Source organism: Malania oleifera, chromosome 8, assembly GCF_029873635.1.
Source record: "Malania oleifera isolate guangnan ecotype guangnan chromosome 8, ASM2987363v1, whole genome shotgun sequence".
Taxonomy (NCBI): Eukaryota; Viridiplantae; Streptophyta; class Magnoliopsida; order Santalales; family Ximeniaceae; genus Malania; species Malania oleifera.
Window position 1 is genome coordinate 48,670,847 of NC_080424.1, and position 23,157 is coordinate 48,694,003.

The 23,157-nt window shown below is 36.3% G+C and overlaps 1 non-coding gene across 1 annotated transcript; it reads left to right on the forward strand.

Annotated features, from left to right (window-relative positions):
- The first annotated feature begins 4,478 nt into the window (after nt 1–4,478).
- On the forward strand, nt 4,479–4,586 carry LOC131163220 (small nucleolar RNA R71). The gene has a single exon (XR_009138996.1). It is a non-coding gene; the product is annotated as a small nucleolar RNA R71 (small nucleolar RNA).
- Nucleotides 4,587–23,157: the final 18,571 nt, after the last annotated feature.

The following is a 23,157-nucleotide window of genomic DNA, read 5'->3' on the forward strand; positions in this document are numbered from 1 at the left end:
CCTAAATTAAATTAAGGTTTTGATGTGCCTAACGTCAACAACAAAACAAGAAATAAGAGCCAACAATTTTTCAATGATGCCTTCAATTTTTGGTTTTAACCAAATAAAAGTTTATCAATAATATCATAGGAGAACTAACAAACCATGGAAAACAAATGACATTGACCCACAAATCAAGTTACCAAACTTAGCCGCTCATGCTTGCAATCCACAATTTTCGAGTCAAATTAATTCCACTGTGGCTCATTGCATCAATAAAATGAAAGACAACAAATTAAAACAACTAATTATTTCAATCTTGAAGCATTTAAGATAACCAACTAAAAGATAAGAAATTAAATTAACCTTTTTTTTTCTTTTTTTTTTTTCTTCAAGAAGCCAAACCGGATTTTAATCAATAAATAAAAATTACTCAAGAAAAAAACTTAAATTTAATACTAACAACAAATAAGAAGAGAAAGAGAAAAAAATAATAATAAATATACCTTAATTATAACATCCAAACAAGAGTAAAAATGAAAACTTTAACTAAATTTCAACCAAAATTAAATAATAAAATTGCAACTCCTTTAAAGGTATGACCAAAAACAACTAAAGAAAAAAGAAAGAAAAGAGAGAGAGAGAGAGAGAGAGCAGAGCCATAGTAGCTGGTGTGGTGGTCTTCTCAGATTTGTGCTAGGAAGGTGGTTGCTGGTAGTGTTGATGGAGGTTCGGTGGGGGAGCTATGGCAGAGGAACTGGGTTGTTGGAGGAGACTGAGAGGTAGCTAGTGTGGCTGTAGGTGGCTCAGCTGCTGTTGCTGAGTACTCTCGGCTACAACTGGTGGTGCTGCAAGGTGGCTACCGTGGAGAGTCTAAACTGGTTGAGATGGTGGTGCTCAGCGGGTTCTTGCCTGTGCTGCCGTGGAGTAATGGAGAGGTAGAGGCGTCTTGGCCACAACAGCTAAAAGGGAGAGAAGAGAGGGGAACAGAGGGTGGAGGGAATGGTGCGCGAAGGCACCTCCCCTAGGAAATAAAGAAAAACAATGAATAAGTAGGAAAAAGGAGGGAAAATGAAGCCCTATGACTTGCGGAGGACCCATTTGGAAGATCCGACCTGGCCTGCATGGCCGGGTCACATTAGGTAATTTATATATATATATATTTTTTTTTCCTCATTTTTCTTTACACGAACATAGCCCGTTTTGACTCTCCAGGAGCCCGTTTCTCTCGAAACTCAAAATACGAAAGTTGTAGATAATCTTCTCATCTTTCTCTAAAAATTAGAATTGTATCAATAAAAGCTCGAATGGGAAAGTTATGTGCAATTTATGAACTGATGCCAGTTTTGGCTCCGGGGAATTTTTCTGCAATAAAAAATTTCCAAAAATTCATAAATTGTTCAATAAAACTTAGAAATTATAAATAGAGCACTTTGTTAAAATATTGAGAGCAATTAGGCATTTACTTAAAAATATAAGCCCTAATGACTGGATTAAGATGCCTAATTATGCAGTTTAAGTGCGTAATCACACCCTCAACTAACGTTTTACTAGTCTCTAGCAAATAACGTGAATGAATTTCAGGACGGTGCCAACAACTACAAAATCCACCACTCATGAAATGAATGTACATGCAATACAACTATATCGTTTCACATGCAAGAATATAACTGAATTTCACACAAGCTCGTTCATATTCAATGCATTCAACTCCAAAGTACGTCACCCATGCAAGTTTCATCATTTATATGTCAGTTAAGAACAATATACTCACATGAAGTTAACCAGTGGCACAATTCAGAGTTAATACGGTCATATATGTTTGAGTATAAACAAGTGAACTCTCGGGGTGTATGTGATGTGTGTGACTCAGTACACCTAGGATATCAGTGGACACCTACAGAACGGTTGCTTTGACTTGGCTTAACTGGAATAGCCTTAAGAACACTCAAAAGGAATGGGTTCACTCGTCATATGTGGGGAGGAGTGTCACGATCAAACATCCCACATATTAAATGGAATAGATGCTAAGTATATGGAGTGGACTAGTCCGAGAAGGATCTAGCCTATCTATGAGGTGTCAGGTCTTTCACCCTAACATCTTCTTACCTAGTTGCCATATCCAATTGAAACCACCCTAGATCAACTTATTCACAAACTTGTCGTGAATACATCTGAAGCATTAAACGGTTGAAGAATCTTTGTACGTGGAGAACATATGTCGTGTCCTTGACTTTTTTTTTTCTTGTGGTATTTCTGTGGAGCAGGCATTGGCATTTCATTTCATGAGCATTTCTATTTCGTATTCTTTCTTCTACTCATTCTTCATTTTCTATCTTTTGTTGATCGATTAGGACAATCATTACACTTCATCTGTTATCTTCATACCATCAATGGGATTTGAGTTCGAATAGTCGTCCATGAACTAAGTTTATCTCTAGAGGTGGCTCAGCCTTCACATCTTGAGTAGGCTACAAGACCTAGGTTTCTATCTCCCCACTAGATGTCACCTCTAAGATAGAAATAAAAAACAGAGACTAGTGTACAAAGAATCATCTAGAAGGAAAGAGAACTGAGTTCCATGAACTCTAATTTGATGTTAACACTCAAAAGGATGATAAATAGCTCAAGGATATTTCACAAGATGTCATAGTCACCACATGTTTTCTCTTAGTGCTCATTGGAAACCCTAGGTGCAATGAATCACGTGAATGTGTTTATTCAGCCTTGTGAGATACCGTATAAATACAAAAAATTATATAGCCAGATTAACACGAGTGTACTACCAATCAATTCTTCATAGGGTTACAAAGTCATATAAAGAGAAACTATGCATAAATGACTCAAGTGTGTAATTCTTAGGTTATATACAACTATGTGAAGGATATGAGTTAGTGTTAAGCATGACATAATTCAGTGTAATTCCTAGCTACTATGTCTTCCTTTTTTTATTTTTAAAAAATTTTTTTTTTTTAAAATATAAAACGTAGTATGTATACATGCACAATGTCACATGCAAATGCTCACCCCTCCCCCAACTAAAATGGAACATTGTCCTCAATATGAAAGCATAGGGGAAAAAGAAAAACTGTGCACGGGAAAAGTAGGGCGTACCTGGGTGGAGAAGTAATGGAAAAGGAAAACTGAACTAAAGGAAAATGTACCTATCAATAAACTAAAAATAAGACAGAATGAAACAAAATGAAAACAAAGGAAAGAAAAACATTACAATGTGTCTGGAGGAGGCTCAGGAGGAATTTCGTCTGGTGGGTGCAGATTTATAAATTGAATTGGCGGGTCTCCAAATTTGAGTTGCCACAATGAGTTAGTTTTGTTATCTGCATAGAAGTGATCTCTAAATAAATCAATACTCTCCACAATATCAGACAACACATTTTCAAATTGTCTTGCTTGTTTTAACAAGAAAGGATCCTTTTTCAGTATAGTTTCTAGGAAATATACTTCTTTAAGAATCGGTTTTTGAGGAAAAGTTTTCGAAACATTTACCTTTGGTTCTTCAGAAGCATCAACATTAAAATTTGTACCTGGTTCCTTGAAGGTTAAACTCTCACCATTCTTCTCAACTTCTTCATCTGGTGCACCAGTTACCCTACCACTGCTGAGATTTGCTTCGGCATTGCAATCGTTGACATTTGCTTCAATAGAGGATGACGGTTCCATGATTACAATATGCACTTGAGTATTTGGTTGGGCTTGAAATTGGGATTTATCTATATCCAAAGCATTTAATAATGTGTTCAGTCAAATCGGTGCCTATCTCGTTGATGGCTTGACAAGTTTGAGAGTTGATCACATTTTGGCTTGCCATGAATTGTTACAAGCTAATAGTTAGCTGCTGTATGAGATCTTCCATTTCCCTTCTTTGCATTGGAGGAGACTGATTTGCAAAGTAAGAGGGTCCTGAGCCTTGGCCAACTGTTGCATAAGGAATGTATTGACTTTGTTCCTGTGGAGATGGCCCCACTTAGTCATTTTTCTAGTTGAAATTTGGATGGCTCCTCCAACCTGCATTGTAAGTTTTAGAATAAGGTTTAGAAAAAATCTCAGAAACCATATACACTGGGTTAGATTGATCGAGCAAAACTTCCTTAAAAGTAGGAATAGTTGGACATGCATCAGTCACATGCCCTGAATCCTCACATATGCTGCATTTTTCAGAAGATGATGGTAAAACATGCATTTCATTTACTTTGTCATGCTCAATGGAATCTAACCATCAATGCAAGCCTAGCATTCAAATCATCAACTTCTTTCAATTGATACTTGGCACCCCCACTAATACATTTTTGCTTTTCAGATCTATCATACACATCAAAGACATCCCAAGATTGGGCGTTTTCAGCTAAATAATCAAAATAGTCAAAAGCTTCTTCGAGCCCTTTATTGAAAAACTCACCATTACACATTGTTTCTACAAATTGCCTTATCTTTGGTTGAAACCCATCATAAAAAAAAAACTGATGACCCTCCAATTCTCATACCCATGGTGAGGACATGCATTTAAGAGGTCTTTGAAACGTTCCCAACACTGATAAAATGTTTCCGCATCCTTTTGGAAAAAAATCATGATTTGTATTTTCAAAGCATTAGTTCTTTGCATGGGAAATTTTTGTTTTTTAAAAAACTCAGTTTGCATATCTTGCCAAGTCCCAATGGATCTTAGTCTTAAGAAATTCAACTAGGTTTTTGCCTTGTCTTTTAAAGAAAATGGAAACAATTTCAGTCTTATTACCTCTTCAGTGCATGTTCTATCCATGAATGTGGAACACACTTCTTCAAACTCTTTAATATGCAAATATGAGTTTTTAGATTCAATGCCAATCATCCTAGGTTTAAAATTAAAAAAATTTGCATTCAAAGGTAGAATAATGCAGGATGGGGTGCTGGTCCTAACATGTTATAAATATTCTCTATGGGTCCTATTAAGGTTCTCCCTATCATAATGTTCATTCTCAACCATTATGCTATGAGTGTCCGATGATGATTCAAGTGATTCAAGTGAAACAGGTGCACTTGATGTGAGATGGATAAGTCTATCCTAACCAGTCTAAATGTGTTATCTTTAACCCAACCAGACATACAAACTCAGTATAAACGCAATAAAACAAAAATAAAAGCAAACAGGTCAAAGGAGAGGAAGTAGATATCACCCAAGATGTGAATACGTTCATAGCTCTATAAACACCCTCTCTAAAATTTGAGAAACACTTTGATGACATCGATTGATCCCTGGCAATGGCGCCAAAAACTTGAATCGTTCTGAGTTATGCTTCCAAGTGCAGAATTGTCAAGTTGTATCAAGGATGAGTCCAGGATCGTATTCCACAGGGACCATTGAGTATCAAAGTATTTATGAAAGTTTAGTGAAATCCTATTGCTGTAAAATGTGGTTTGAAAATCTTTTTGGTCTTTTATGATTTTGAAAATAGTAAACAAAGTGGTAGATGCTTGAGTAGACTATTAAAATGAGACTAAAATTTTATCAATTTTCCAAAAAAATGTAAATCTAATAACTCAACCAAAACTAAACAGATTAACTGAAATAATTTTACCAAACACTCGGATTATGGGTTCAACGTCTATTTGCTTCCACCATTTACTAATTCCTTAGGCCTTACTCCTCTTCTTGTTAATCCAATCAAGGCATTAATAAGATGAAATTTAATTACTAAAGCTCGAGTAAATTTGTCACAACCAAACAGAAGAAAATAAGAACTCTCATTAAGCATCAACCGAATGTCATGTAAAAATTAGTTGATGAAAATCCTAGATTAAATCAAGGTTTTGATGTGCCTAACATCAACAACAAAACAAGAAATAAGAGCCAGCGATTTATCAATGATGCCTTCAATTTTTGGTTTTAACCAAATAAAAGTATCAATAATATCATAGGAGAACAAACAAACCATGGAAAACAAACGACATTGACCCACAACCCGAGTTACCGAACTTAGCCACTCATGCTTGCAATCCACAATTTCAAGTCAAACTAATTCCACGGTGGCTCATTGCATCAATAAAACGAGAGACAAAAAATTAAAACAACTAATTATTTCAATCTTGAAGCATTTAAGATAACCAACTAAAAGATAAGAAATTAAATTAACCTTTATTTTATTTTATTTTTCTTCAAGAAGCCAAACCAAATTTTAATCAATAAATAAAAATTACTCAAGAAAAAAACTTAAATCTAATACTAACAACGAATAAGAAGAGAAAGAGAAAAAAATAATAAATATACCTTAATTATAATATCCAAACAAGAGTAAAAATCAAAACTTTAACTAAATTTCAACCAAAAGCAAATAATAAAATTGCAACTCATTTAAAAGTATGACCAAAAACAACTCAAGAAAAAAAAAAAAGAAATAAAGAGAGAGAGAGAGAGAGAGAGAGCAGAGCCATAGCAGCTGGTGTGGTGGTCTTCTCGGATCTGTGTTGGGAAGGTACCTGCTGGTGGTGGTGATGGAGGTTCTTTGGGGGAGCTGTGGCAGAGGAACTGGGCTGCTGGAGGAGATTGAGAGGCAGTTGGTGTGGTTGTAGGTGGCTCAACTATTGTTGTTGAGTACTCTTGGCTACAAATGGTGGTCCTACAATGTGGCTGCCGTGGAGAGTCTAAACTAGCTGAGATGGAGGTGCTCGGCTAGTTCTTGCCTGTGCTGCCCTGGAGTGATGGAGAGGTAGAGACGTCTTGGCCACAACATTTGAAAGGGAGAGAAGAGAGGGAAATAGAGGGTGGAGGGAATGGTGCGCGGAGGCACCCCCCTAGGAAATAAAGAAAAAAAATGAATAAATAGGTAAAGGGAGGGGGAATGAAGCCCTATGACCCGCGGAAGACCCATTTGGAAGATCTGACCCAGCCTGCATGGCCGGGTCACATCAGGTAATATATATATTCTTTTTTTTTTTCTCATTTTTCTTTACGCGAACACAACCCATTTTGACTCTCCTGGAGGTCGTTTCTCTCAAAACTCAAAATACAAAAGTTGTAAATAATCTTCTCATATTTCTCTATAAATTCAAATCGGCTCGATCGAAGCTCAGATGGAAATGTTATGCACAATTTATGAACTAATGCCGATTTTGGCTCCCGGGAATTTTTCTATGATAAAAAATTTTCAAAAATTCATAAATTGTTTAATAAAACTCAGAAATTATAAATAGAGCACTTTATTAAAATATTGAGAGTAATTAGAAATTTAATTAAAAATATAAACCCTAATGACCAAATTAAGATGCCTAATTACGCAGTTTAAGCGCGTAATTAGCCCATCACTAACATGACGCTGTTAAGTTCCTTAACAATGGAGTGGGTCATCTATGTTTAGTTTCCCTTTATATGACTAATCTAGGGACTAAAACTCTATGTAGGTTGACTAGTGGTTCGTTTGTGTTAATCTGACTATAAACTCCTGTATCTACATGGTATCTCATGAGGCTAAAAACATATGTTCACATGACTCAACACTTAAAGGTCCTTGAGAGCACTGAGAGAGCACCCGTGGCGACTAAGACACATTTTGAGGTACTATTGAGCCATTTTTCGTTCTTTTGAGTTTTGACATCAACTCGGAGTTTTTGAAACTCAACTTTCCTTTTTTTTTTTTATATTCTTTGTATATTAGTCCAATTCTTGCATTTGCTAGCCTAGAGGTGACATCAAGTGGGGAAATAAAAACTTAAGTCTTGTAGCCTACTCAAGATGTGAAGGCTGAGCCATCCTTAGAGATAAACTTATTTCATGGACTCCTGTTCAAGCTTAGTTCTCATTGGTGGTATGAAGACAACAAAAGAAGTGCAATGATTGTCCTAGCTAACTAGGAAAAAAAAAAAAAAAGAAACTGAAGAATGAGTAGTAGAAGAAAAAGAAATACTCCAGATTAATACTTGCTCCACACAACTACAATAAAAGTCAAGCTAGAGACATGACACATGTTCTACATATATGAAGACTCTTCAACGGCCCAATGCCTCGGATGTATTCATAACTGGTCTTTGAATAAGTTGATCTAGGGTGGTATTGATTGAATATGGCGAGTAAGTGAGAAGATGTTAAGGTGAAGGACCTGACACCTCACAAACAGGGGTGACCCTTTTTCATGCTAGTCCACTCGATACATTTAGTGTTTGTTCCTTACAATATGTGAGATGTTTGATCATGATACTCCTCATCACATATGATGAGTGAACCCATTGTTTTGAGTGTTTTTGAGAGTTTACCAATGAGGCTGAGTCAAGACGGCTGTTTAGTAGGTGTACTTGGATGTCCTAAGTATAACGAGTCATACACTTTACACATGCCTTGTAATTTCACCTATTTATACTTAAATTTATATGACTACATTAACTCTGAATTGTAATTGCTGGTTGGCTTTTATTGAAGATATTGTTCTTAATGAATATATCATGATGAGACTTGCATGAGTAACTTGCTTTGAAGTTAAGTACATATCAGAGTTGTGAAGAAATGGGCTTGCATGTAATTTGGTGATATTCTTGTATGTGAAATGGTATATTTGTGTTACATGTGTATTTTCATTCATTAAAATTGGTGCTTGTGGGTATTGCTCTGGAAACCCTCATGAAACTAGAACTCGTCCACTAGGATATACCTCTAGGGTTTAAAACCTTGTTGCATATGGTAAATGAAGCCGTGTTTCCCATGAAAGAGGAGGTAGATAGGATTTAGTAGTTTTCTTAGCCTTTACTTTGCTCGAAGACTAGAAAAGTGTAAGCTAGGGGTTGTGATGTGTAACAACCTGAAATTCCATACCTTTTTTTTTTCTTTCAAAATAACATAGAAAATATATTGATAATCATTTTACTTCGATACCCTTGAAATCACCTATATAGCGAAAAGCATAAAATCATACATTCATAATTACAATACTAGAATCTAGTATTAACCCAAAGCATACATACATAATTATACATCATCCTAGCACTTTATAACCAACACTCCTAAATACTACTAAAAAATACAATCCCTTGATAACACTTACCCTTTAGACAGGGTAGTATAGACGACCTCTCTACCTGCGAGCCTGATCTGATCGTCTGGTTGGATCACTTGAAAAATGTTAATTTACTGGGATGGGACAGCGCTCAGTAAGAAGAAATATGTTATTACTTGTGTGTGACAACTGAATCTACATAAATAATTTATTGATAAATAATTGAACTAAGATATCATGTAAATACTATGCAACTCACACCTACATGGCTTAAAATACAATTGTATTATCTGAGTTTTCTATTTATCTATATTGATAAGAATACAATATATCTGTTGTTCTTCTATAAATCTGTATATATATAAATAACAGAGAAATATCTTTGAAAATCTATATGTCATGATTTGACCCCTCATGACAGGGTTGTGCGGCCCATAGGATGGACTTAAGTCTAGTTGGCTTACCAAAATAAGTCACCTGAATACTCTACCAATCCTCAGTCTGGCCTTTACTACAATCTCTCTAAAGGCACAGTATTGGTATCTACCTCGTCAAATTGGCCTCCTCAACCTAGAATACTGGGGAGACTACAATCCCTTCGTAGGCATAGTTGATGGAATCTACACATTATCCAAGATATGTGGTTGCACTTTGTTATGAAAATAGCAATGGTACCGTGCTCTACTAACTGAATTTGTATGAAATAATTCATCAGGGATCTAATATCGTATAATACTAATATATATATAATTATCTTGTTGTTTCATTGTGATTCCAAAATAGCCATAACACTATAAATCTGATCTGAAATGCTGAAATATTTGACTAAAATAACAAAAATATCTAACTAAATAATCTGTAATATCTAACTGAATAATCTGTAATGTCTGAGTGTTATGGTTTTGGAAATCATGGAATTCTGTAAATGTTGTAAAATATATGTCTGTAAAATATCTGTATATATATACTATAATTTATAATTCTGTAAAATCTGGTACAACGTATTTCTATGCAAAAAAAGAAAAGAAAACTGTAAATCATAGTATTCTGAAAGACTGCATAAATTCTGAACTGTCTTGATATTAACTCATGCCACACAACTAAATAAAAACTCCTTGTACTGAAATCTGTATTTTCTAATACTAAAGATAATTTATACCCCATAAAGCATATCCCAAAAACACACATACATTACTGATAATATTTCTAAAATTTCTAGCATAACATATTTCCTTTATCTAGTTACCTGAACTACATTTGTAAGGATCCCAAAATTATACCTGTGACACTCACATGAACCCTGAATTCAATAACCCTAATTTAATCATATCAACCCTAAATAAAATACTATTTTAACATTTCCTACACCCATAAATTCCAAATAAATAATTAAACTCCCAAAATAACCAATTTTCTTATTTCCCTAAATCTCACTCTTGCTTTGGAGTAGTGCCTAGGACCCCCAAATTTAAAATTTGCTTCAGCCAAAATGACGACGATAGAGACTAGGACCCCATGGTGGTGCCCGATCATCGATTTAGCTGAAGATCTAAGGAAAATTGAGTAAAAAGTGAGGGTTTACCTTTCCCCAGGAGCGGTGCTTACGCCGCTCCCACAACAAATCCACTCAGGTAGAAATGTCGGTGGAAGAGCTAGGAATCCAACGATACCTTCTGTTTTCCGATCGACTGAATATTGGAGAAGAAATTGAGGAGTGAGAGACGAGAGAAACATTGAAAGAGAAAGGCTTTTGAGCGTGCGTAGTGTGCAACTGCAAGTGTGATTTCAAATTGAATCCTCCTGAGGATTATTTTGTATATGTATATATCCATATGTTTATAATATATAATTATTTAATGTATATATATATATCATGATATTTTTATTTATTTAATTAATCAATTAACTAATTAATTAATTAATTAAAATATTTTAACTTAATTTAATTTTTATTTTTATTTATTCATTTATTATTATTTTTACATTCCCAAGCATATCATTTTTTAGGGCGTTACATTCTCCCCTCCTTATAAAAATTTCATTCTTGAAATTTGTTGAATACAACCTCAAGTAAAATTCATCATTAACCTAATAAGTTTTGAGTTAATCTTGTAAACCACACTATTAGAACTGGTAAATAACATAAGTCAATGGATTATACATCATGTCCTAATACACCTTGCTTTAGCACCAACACTTAACAACTTCAATTCCCATCTCTAGTCTTCCAAAGATCTAACACCAACATTTCTTGTTTAGCATATAACTGATGTTTTCATAATGTTTGAAAAATTAATCCCAAATATTGTTCATGCTCTTCTTGAGTGTTTGAATACTCCAAAAATCATCCATAAAAATTACAATAAACTGATCTAGGTATGGTTGAATGACTTGATTCATTATATTTATGAAAATGTAAGGTGCATTGATAACCCCAATTGGTAACACCAGAAATTTATAGTGATCTTACTGTGTACTCAATTCTATCTTTGGGATGTGTAATTTCCCAAATATTAATTAGTGATAATTTAACTGCAAATTAATCTTTAAAAATTTTGCAATTTTATCAATTAATCAAATAATCCACCAATCCCTGGCAGTCGATACCAATTCTTAATGTAACATGATTCAACTTCCAATGATGAATGCATAAGCTCAAGGTCCCATTATGCCTCTTAGTGAATAACACAGGTTCAACCTATAATGATATACTAGGCCAAACAGATTCCTTGTTGAGGAAATCTTCTAGTTGTACCCTAGGTTGCCTTAGTTCAATTAGTGTCATTCTATATGAAGCAGTTGACATAGGCTCTGTTCCTAGCACCAAATCAATATTAAATTCAACCTCTTGGAGGTAGCTATGATAAATCATTGGGGAAGAATATCTAAAAATTCATCACCTATGGGTAAAGAAGTTTAGAATTCATTAACTTGTATATTTCTTTCATTGCTACTACAAACCCCAAACATGTGCCCAAATTTTATCTTTTCACAAGCACTCAAGATGTCAAATATGAGAGCTTGTTAGTTGGAAAGAAAACTCTCACTCCATTTGGATTTTTGAATGCCATTTTATTTTAAAACCAAACTAGGTGAAAGATCAATAGATAACCATCAATGGTTAGCCTCATCTTTAAATAGAGAACTTGCAATAATGACTCATACTCATCAAGAACCATACCTGTTGGGACATCTCAGACCAAGATGTGCAATCATTTACCCATTAGATCAATTGTATAAAAGGCACTTCAAAATTCTTACCAAAACTTTGTAATTCGTTTGAGTAAAAATTATATGAACTCCAAAACATTCCCTGAAATTCTAACCACCCAATTTCTTTTCAATGTCAAACTAATACATAGGCTTACACTTTTAAATCAGGGTAAAGTATCATTTTCCTACCAAATTGGTTCCTAGATTTTGTTTTCAAATAGTTTTTTTTTTATATATATTAAATACAATATAGACGAAGTTGTTCAGCTATGACTAGTGATTGGACATTGTCTGGAAGTATAAATCTTGTGTGAAATGGACTAAGAAGGAAAAGGGTGATATTCATTTGTATTAGAAAGTTGCTAATGGTAGAAGAATCAGATTCTGAAGATGGCTTTAAAAGCCACAATCAATTGCAGACAACAACAACAGATTTAACATTAGGCTATATATAAATCAAATCCCAATTGAGCTGATGCCTAAGTGGTTAAATTGGTGTCCCATTGCCAAGTAGGATTCGCACAGGATAAAGTTGAAAGATAAAGCTCTAGATCCTAGCATGTATGGTTTTCCTTCTACATAGAAGATTGCAAAGGTCCAAGTATCATTCTAATTTTCCTTCTAAGTAAGTTTCTAAAAATGATTCTGTTAGGTGTTATTTGGTTCACAAGATCCTTTAGGTTACTTGGCAATTTGATGCTCATGACATCTTATTCTCATGTTTATTTTTAGGCTATGGTGATAACATCACTTCCCATGGAATAAAGAATTCCCACAAAATATAGAAGTCTAATCATTGCCCACTTAGTATCTTACATTCTTATAGGCATCTTAATTTTAGGATTACATTGTCCCCACTATTTTTGGCCGACTTATGAAAATATGAAAATATGTAACCGATGCACACTCTCATTGACCCATATTTCTTTTTCCCAAAAAATACCGGCACTCCCCAGGGTGATACGCTAGGCCCGATAAACCCCTTTTCTAACAGTTTGTGCAACTATTCCTTCAATTCTTTCAATACTGTCAGTACCATTCTGTACGACACTTTCGATATAGGCGTTGTCCTTGGAACTAGATCAATAACAAGTTCTACCTCACGATTAGGAGGTAATCCAAGAAAACCATTGGGAAATACATCAGGAAAATCCCTCACTACTGAGATATCCTCAACCCCCAACTCCCCTTTTGATACTTCCATCACACAGACCACAAATTTCTGACAACCCTCCAACAACAACCTCCTCGCCTGAATAGCGGATAACAATTGTGGTGGGTCGTGCACACATGACCCCACAAATCTATCCTCTCGTCCTCTTGGAGGTCTGAATACTACCTTTTTATGATAACAATCAATACTGGCATAACTAATAGCTATTCAATCCATTGCCAAAATCAGAATAAACCAGTGCCTATAAAGCATTACAAGACCAGCGGACAATATCCTTCCCTGACTATCCACTATACAATCCTTAAACACCTTTCGACATTTTACCATTGCTCCTATTGGTTATGGCTACAAATAATTTGATGTCTAACAATTAAGTTTCCATCTTACACAGTTTGATATATTCCTAAAAAATAAACGAACATATTGCTTCTAAATCACATAAAACAATAATTTTAACTGAAATTATAACTATAATACATGTCACCATGTCACCTACAGTCTCTACCTCTTCTGGTGTAAGCGTATACACCCATGCCTGGGCAGTGTTCCTCTGCTAGCAACCTTGGGGTGCTTGATGACCTCCTCGATATGGTTTAAGAGCAGGTGCAACAACTGGTGGTGCACAACAATCTCTCGCCATATGGCCCGGTAGGTGGCATCGGTAGCATATCACCTCCCTGACCCGACACTCTCCTGGGTGTCTCTTATAGCATCTAGAATAGAGATGGGGCATCAGCCTACCCTGTACTACTCGGTCTCCCATTCCCTGTCTCTAGCCTATACTAGCACCATGTCTTCTCCAAGTCCCCTGACTAGTACCTGCCTGAAATTCAGGAGGCATAGATCTCTTCCTATGGTTTAGATTCATAAACTCCTTTGCTTGGGCATCTTTGGTAGAAGAGTGAATGTATTGATCATATAAATATTCCTTAAAATGCTTCCATGTCAGCGTTGCTGGTTTTGGCCTTTGTTTTTCAAGTAGCTTTACCAACATCCACCAATGCTTGGCCTCCCCAGTTATTTTCAAAACGGCATACAATACTTTTTGCTCATATGCACAGCGGAGACTGTCCAATATATATTCCATCTCTTGGATCCATTCCTTGCCAATGATTTGATCGGCTCTCCCTGTAAAAGTCGGGCGATTCATATGAATAAATTGCTCGACTATGCAACCCGAGTCAGCTGGTGGGCAGTTCTGTCCCCCATAGTTCCATACAATCCCTGCCATGATCTACTGGCCTGCACTACACAACACCTATTCAAGGTCACTACCACCTATGCTAGAAGCCCCCCACGTTACTACTACTTCCAGTATTTACATTGTTATTCCCGAGGTCTATCCTGAAAAAGAAACAACCAGTCTCAGAACTTAATTACTATCACGCAACCAATATACTTATCAAATTATAACTCATGAAAAGTTCTTCTATAACCATTCATCATAATATCCTCAATCCTAATTTAAGATTAAGTCCTACCACTCAGAAACAAGAACAAGCAATAGTTTACTATGGTTTTCCTGAAGTTGTCACCCCAGGAAAAACATAGAAACAACCACGGAACTGCTGCCTCTAGGCTGCAAGATAGAACCCTAACTTCCTCAATCTCATCCTCTAACAATAACCAACTCATATCTCAATCTACCCATCTTCTACTCTCCACACAATCCATTCCTATACTCTGGTATTGTATTTCGCTATTTACTAAAATCTGTAGAACCTAGCAACCTAGGCTCTGATACCAAAATGTAACGACCTAAAATTTTATACCATTTTTTTCCAAATAATATATAAAATACAATGATAATCATTTTACTCGATACCCCTGAAATCACCTATACAGTGGAAAGCATAAAGTCATACATCCATAATTACAATACCAGAATCCAGTATTAACCCAAAGTATACATACATAATTATACATCATCCAACACCTTCTACCCAACACTCTTGAATACTACTTAAAAATACAATCACCTGATAACACTTACCCTTCAGACAGGGTAGTGTAGACGACCACTCTACCTACGAGCCTAATCTGCTCATCTAGCTGGATCACCTGAAAAATGTTAATTTATTGGGATAAGACAACACACAGTAAGAAGAAATGTGCTATTATTAGTGTGTGGCAACTGAATCTACATAAATAATTTACTGATAAATAACACAATTGAGATATCATTTAAATATTGTGCAACTCATACCTACATGGCTTGAAATACAATTGTATTATCTGAGTTTTCTATTTATCCATACTGATAAGAATATAATATATCCATTGTTCTTCTGTAAATTTGTATATATATATATATATATATATATATATATAAAATTAAGAAATATCCCTGAAAATCTATATGTCATGATGTAACCCCTCATAACAGGGTTGTGCGGCCCGTAGGCTAGACTTAACTCTAGTTGGCCTACCAGGATAAGTCACTTGAATACTCTACCAATCCTCAGTCTGGCCTTTACTGCAATCTCTCCAAAGGCATGGTACTAGTATCTACCTCATCGAATCAGCCTTCTCAACCTAGAATACTAAGGAGAGTGTAATCCCTCTATAGGCATGGTTGATGGAATCCATACACTATCTGAGATGTGAGATTGCACTATGATCTAAAAATAGCAACGGTATTGTGCTCTGCTGACTGAATCTATCTAAAGTAATTCATCAAGGATCTGATATCGTATAATACTAATATATATAATTATTTTACTGTTTCATCATGATTCCAAAATAACCATAACACTATAAATCTGACTTGAAATGCTAAAATATCTGACTAAAATTATTGAAATATCTGACTTAATAATCTGTAATATCTAACTAAATAATCTGTAATGTCTGAGTGTTATGGTTTTGGAAATCATGGAATTCTGTAAATGCTGTAAAATATATATATGTAAAATATCTATATATATATACTATAATTTATAATTCTATAAAATCTGGTACAACATATTTTTATGCAAAAAAAGAAAAGAAAAAGAAAACTATAAATCATAGTATTCTAAAAGACTGCATAAATTCTGAACTGTCTTGATATTAACTCATGCCACACAACTAAATAAAAACTCCCTGTACTGAAATCTGCATTTTCTAATACTAAAGATAATTTATACCCCATAAAGAATATCCCAAAAACACACATAAATTATTGATAATATTTATAAAATTCCTAGCATAACATATTTCTTTTATCTAGTTTCCTAAACTACATCTACAGGGATCCCAAAATTATACCTGTGGCGCTCACCCGAACCCTGAATTCAATAACCCTAATTTATTCAAATCAACCCTAAATAAAATACTATTTTAACATTTCCTACGCCCATAAATTCCAAATAAATAATTAAACTCCCAAAATAACAAATTTTCTTATTTCCCTAAATCTCACTCTCGCTTTTGAGTGATACCTAGGACCCCCAAATTGAAAAATTGCTCTAACCAAAATGACAATGATCAAGACTAGGACCGCATGGTAGTGCCCAATCATCGATTTAACTGAAGATCTAAGGAGAAATTGAGTAAAAAGTGAGGGTTTGCCTTTGCTCAAGAGTGGTGCCTACACCACTCCCATGATGAATCCACTCCGGTAGAAATGTTGGTAGTGGAGCTAGGAATTCAACAGTACCTTCTGTTTTTCGATTGGCTGAATATTGGAAAAGAAATTGAGGAAAGAGGGAAGGAAGAATGGATAAGTGAGAGACGAGAGAAACGTTAAAAGAGAGAAAGGCTTCCGGACGTGCGCAGTGTGTAACTGCAAGTGTGATTTCAAATTGTGTGATTTTAAATTGAATCCTCCCGAGGATTCTTTTATATATGTATATATCCATATGTTTATAATATATAATTACTTTATGTGTGTGTGTGTGTGTGTGTCTATATATATATATCATGATATTTTTATTTATTTAATTAATCAATTAACTAATTAATTAATTAATTTCTCTTAACTTAATTTAATTTACTTTAATTTAATTTAATTTAATTTAACTTAATTTAATTTTTATTTTTAATTAATTAATTTATTTACATTCCCAAGCATATCATTTTCTAGGGCGTTACATGATGAGTCCCTAAAATGCATGATTTTAGACCCTCATTTACCTTTGTTTATCCATGTTTTATTATATAATTACTCTGACTCATCATTGTTCTGAGATTGAAAGGTTTGTTCATTTTTTCAGGAAAAATAGGTTAAAACAAAGGAATTAGGCATACAAGAAGCTAAAAGAGAATTTGGGGACACATAAAGCTCAAATCAGGTGCTCATTCAAACTCCTAAAGCTTTAGATCATCAAAGGAAAAGAATACTTTGCTCGACCAAGGTGTGTACTAGCAACCCAAGGGGTGACCTAGTCCCCATTAGCAGAATCCAAGGTTCAGACTGAGGAAGAATTGTTGTAAGGGTTGACCAAGTGACTTTTAAGGGCGACCAAGTTGAGATACTAAGGCAGGATTGTAAGAACCCGACTCAAGAATTTTGAATTAAATAAATAAATAAAAGGGAATGAAATTTAAAAAGGGGAAATCAGTAGGGCTCGTCGACGAGGCTTCTTCTCTCGTCGACAAGGCTCCTTCTCTCGTCGACGAAGTCCCTTCTACAGCTCAGCAATGAGATTCAGAGGTTCATCGATTAGTGAATACTGAGCGATTTTGGGAATTTTGAAATCTTAGACTCATCAACGAGGCAACTCCATCATCAACAAACTCCCCTTCTTTTGCTCGTCGACGAGGATGCTGTCTCGTCGACGAGGCTAGCTGGGTCAACTAAGTTATAAATATGTATTTCATTTCTTAATGGACAAGAAACCAAAATCTTCTCTTTCTCTCTCTCTCTCTCTCTCTCTCTCTCTCTCTCTCTCACCAATTCTCTATCTCTCTCTCTCTCTCTCTCTAAGATTAGGGTTATCTATTACCCAAATTGACGATCTAGCGTTACTATGTGGATCAGGGGAGGAATCTCTATGGGTATAGCAGATCAGATCTTCGTTTTGAGGATTCTTGGGTTTTGTCCTGAAATCAAGGTAGGGGTCCGATTTCATTTTTGGTTCAGTAGATATGTAGTAGATAGGATTATATTGAAGTTGTGTTCTTCGATTCTTAGGTTTTGGGAACTTGGTTCACTATTTTGGAGCTGTTTAATTCATGTTTTGGTTTTGGGGAAAGGTAAGGGGTTTCTGTTTATATTAGTTATTCTGTAATCTGAATCAGTAAAACTATGGTTTATGATTATACAAATGTTTTGGCTACCTATTTGGGAAAATCTATTGGGTGAAATTACAGGATTTTTGGGTTTATAGTTTTTTGGAAAAATGGGGGTTTCAGGTATCATCTCCATTTTTGTTGGAAAACTATATATTTGGTTAAACTATACTATAGAGATGACCGTACCTTTTATTATTTTAAATCATATTTTCAAACTATCTGATATGAGTTTGTTTGTTTATCCAAATAAGTGTCGAATGAGCTGATATATATTGAATGATATGTTTTGTGAAAAAGTGTGTCGATTAACTGTCTTAGGCTGTGAATGATCTATTTTGTGAAAAATCATGTCGGTTAACTACCGTAGGCTGTGCATAATTGAAATGAGATATAGGAACAAGAGTTCCAAATTGTTCTATATTTTGTTAAAATGTCGAGTCGGGATAAAATCGAAGGCCTAGGACAATCGAAGTGTGCTTGTTAATAACCAAAGGCTGAGATATGAGGCATGCCTAAATAATATCCCAGGCGGCTGAGTCGGTTAACTAGTGTAGGCTCAGATATCCAGCTTGAGATTGAGGGTGTGAAATACCACCTATGGTTTCAATTGGTCACTAAAGGGTATGAGTTTGTACCATGTTTGCACTGGTTGAATGTTGTGGGGCTTAGGCTGTGCCATGTTACTGGGGGCGCTGTGTTGTGCTGCCAGCTTAGGTCGAAGAGTGTGACAACACTAGACTGAGGTGTTTTGGTGAGATGTATATCGAAACTGTATTGTGAAAATATGTGAATTGTGAAATGTTTATGTTTTACTGTCGAAATAACACTGATGTATCCACACACTGATATAATTTATTTCTCCCTTATTGAGAGGTGTCTCACCCCTATCATACAAATATTTTTTTTTCAAGTCCTTCGAGTAGCCGACCCTAGCGTTCTGGAATTTAAGGAGCGCGGGTGTTGGTTAGCACTGTCTAGGTACTTGTGTAAGTACTAAACCATGGCCGGGGTGTCATTTTGAGTTATGTGGATACCCGAGGATTAGGTTTTGTATTATGGGACTAGATTCTAATGTTGTATAGATTCTGGTAAGGTTTTTGAATGTATGAGGTTAAATTTTCCGCTGCGTGTATATATTGTGTATGTGATGATGGATAGGGTATACGTGAACCTTATGGGGTAGGACTCTTATATTGTGTAGTATCATAGATATTGTATGATACAGGGCCAAAATAGGTTACTAAATCACACCCTAGGTCCCATTTTTGGGTTCGGAGTGTGACAGCTTAGTATCAGAGCCAACCAGGTTCTTAGGTCATGTAGATTTGGTTAGGTGTGATTTTATGAACATACCAGGTCATAGGATCTAGAGGATGGGTTGAGTAGGTCGAGGGTTTTCTTGTAACTAGACAAGGATTCATTGGCGGTGTTCTGTGTTTTTTCTGGAATGGCGATTTAGATAAAATCACAGCAAACTAATGATGGTTTCATGTCGGTGTGGTGAGGTAGACCTAGACCTGGGAGTTTAGAAGTTAACATGATTATTCTGCAATGATTATGTTAATTGTGTTATGATATAGGAATGCTAATCTATTCCTGCCCTATTTTCAGAATGGAACCCAAGGATACAACTGGGATAGTAGTTTAGAGGGGACTGTGAGTGAAGGGTCACCTTCTGTGCCTCGGGATTTGACTAGGCATATTATGCGAGAGATCGGACAAAGTGTTAGGGGATGGGAGCATCCACCTATGGCTGTGGGTTGCACCATTGAGAAGTTCACCCAACATGCATCCTCCAACGTTTATTAGAGGATTTGACCCGATTGTAGTGGAGAACTGCATACAAAAGATAGAAAAGATACTAAAACTTCTGCATTGCACCGACGAGTAGAAAGTTCTCTATGCTATGTTTCAGCTGGTAGGAGAAGCTGAGAGGTGGTGGATAGCTGTAAGTCTGCTTAAGGATCAGAGAATTGATTCATCAGAGATGACGTGGGGCCATTTTAAGGAAGTGTTCTTCAATAGATACTTCCTAGATTCCGTTCGTGACACAAAAGCATATGAATTCTCGAGTCTAACTCAGGGGACCTTAATAGTGCATAGTTACATAGGTAGATACATCGAGTTGTCTTGTTTTGCGTTGTGTATGATCTTAAACAAGTACGAAAAGGATCAGAGGTTCGAGAAGGGCCTAAGGAAGGACATTCGTAGGCCAGTGGGAATGCTGCAGATTCAGGAGTTTCCTATTCTAGTGGATAAAGCCATCATAGTTGAGGCTGGTCTATGGGAGGATGAGGTGGCACATGATCAAAAGAAAAGGCCGGTACCTTCTGGTTCTCATACTGGTTCTCATCAGGGGTGGTGGAAAAAGGGGAGCTACAGTTTGGGTAATCATTAGAGTATGGAATTGCGGGGTCCACAAAGGGGGCCAATCTCACAAGTGTTGTGCCATGTGTTACAAATGGCATGATGGTGAATGCCAGTCGTTTGTGGGTAACTGTTACAATTGTGGAAAATTAGGCCATAGAGCCCAAGACTATCGTATACAGATGACTGGTATGCCTACATCGAGTCAAAATTGGGGAAATAATCAGGTGCCTCGGGGAAACTTCTAGGGAAACATGACTCAAGCGAGGGTGTACTTTCTTACTCCAACAGATGCAGAACACGAAGGCAACGTGGTGACAGGTACCATGTTATTGCTTTCAAATAGAGTTATTGTTTCATTTGATTTAGGAGCTACCCACTCCTTTATATCTACAAATTTTTTGAAACTTTGTGGGACTAAAACTCAAGTGATGGATGAGGGGTTGTCTATGGCTACACCGTCTAGGAGTGTGGTGATCTGTAAGAAAATGTTAGGAGACTAGCCAGTGGTAATTCAGGAAAGGTCGCTACCGGTGAATTTGGTAGTATACAACATGTACAAGTTTGACGTTATACTAGGGATGGATTGGTTATCCTCCAGTTTTGTTGTGATTGAATGTCATAGGAAAATGGTGGTGTTTAGACCTTTTGGGGAGCAAAAATATGAGTTCGTAGGATTGTGTGTGCGTTCGACATCACAAGTTCTGTCGACTATGTAGGCGAGAAGGTTACTCTTGGATGGTTGTCAGAGGTACCTAGCTTGTGTGAAAGAACCACCTTGGGATGATCTAAAACTCAAAGATATCCGAGTGGTTAACGAATTTTTAGATGTATTCTCAGGAAAACTTACCTGATTTACCTCTTGATCATGAGGTCGAGTTCACTATTGAATTGTTGCCAGGCAAGGCATTGATTTTTAAAGCTCTATACTGGATGGCTCCAATTGAACTCAGAGAGTTAAAGGAGTAGTTATAGGAACTTCTGGATAAGGGCTTTATTAGACCTAGTGTTTCACCCTGGGGAGCTCTAGTATTGCTCATGAAGAAGAAGGACGGGTCAATGAGAATGTGTATTGATTACCATGAGATCAATAAGGTAATAGTGAAGGACCAATACCCGTTGCCTTGTATAGACAATCTGTTTGACTAGCTACAGGGAACGCAAATCTTTTCGAAGATCGATCTACGGTCAGGGTATCATCAGGTGAAAATTAGGTCTGAGGATGTTGCGAAGACTGCTTTTCGAACTTGATATGGTCACTACGAGTTTCTGGTCATGCCATTCGGGATGACTAACGCTTTGGCAGTATTTATGGACCTAATGAACATGGTCTTCCTTGAATATCTACATCAGTTCATAGTGGTATTCATTGACGATATTGTGGTATATTCTAGGAGTCTGGAAGAGCACGAAAACCATCTGAGGTTGGTACTTCAGGTACTACGGGAAAAGAAGTTGTATGCCAAGTTGAAAAAATGTGAGTTTTGGTTCAAGCAGGTCGCATTTATCGGCCATGTGGTGTCGGGAGGTGGTATCTCAGTTGATCCAAGTAAGATAGAAGCAGTGGCTGACTAGGTGAAACTGAAAAACGTGCAGGATGTTTGGAGTTTCATAGGACTGGCTGGGTATTATCAGCGGTTCGTGAAGGGATTCTCTAGGTTATCTATCCCTCCGACATGGTTGGCGATGAAGGATGTGAGATTTTATTAGACCAAAGAGTGCGAGTAAAGTTTCTAAGAGTTGAAACACTGATTGGTCACTACTCCGGTTTTAACCATCCCATTTGGGGATAGTGATTTTGTGATTTACAGCGATGCATCTCTGAAGGGTTTGGGATGTGTGCTGATGCAACAAGGGAAAGTAATTGCTTATACTTCTCAAAAACTAACAGAGTAAGAGAAGACTTACCCCACACATGATCTAGAGCTTGCGGCGGTGGTATATGCGTTGAAGATCTAGAGACACTACTTATACAGTGAACAATGTGAGATCTTCATGGACCATAAGAGCCTCAAATACTTTTTCAGCAGAAAGAGTGAAACATGAGGTAAGGTAGGTGGTTGGAACTGATCAAGGACTACGATTGCACCATTAGCTATCATCTGGAGAAAGCTAATATCGTAACTGATGCGTTGAGTCAGAAGTCAGAGCACGTGTCAGTATTTGAAGTGGTAGGTCAACATTATGTCAGATGGGATCTGGAGAGTCTTGGCATGGAATTGGTGGATGGTA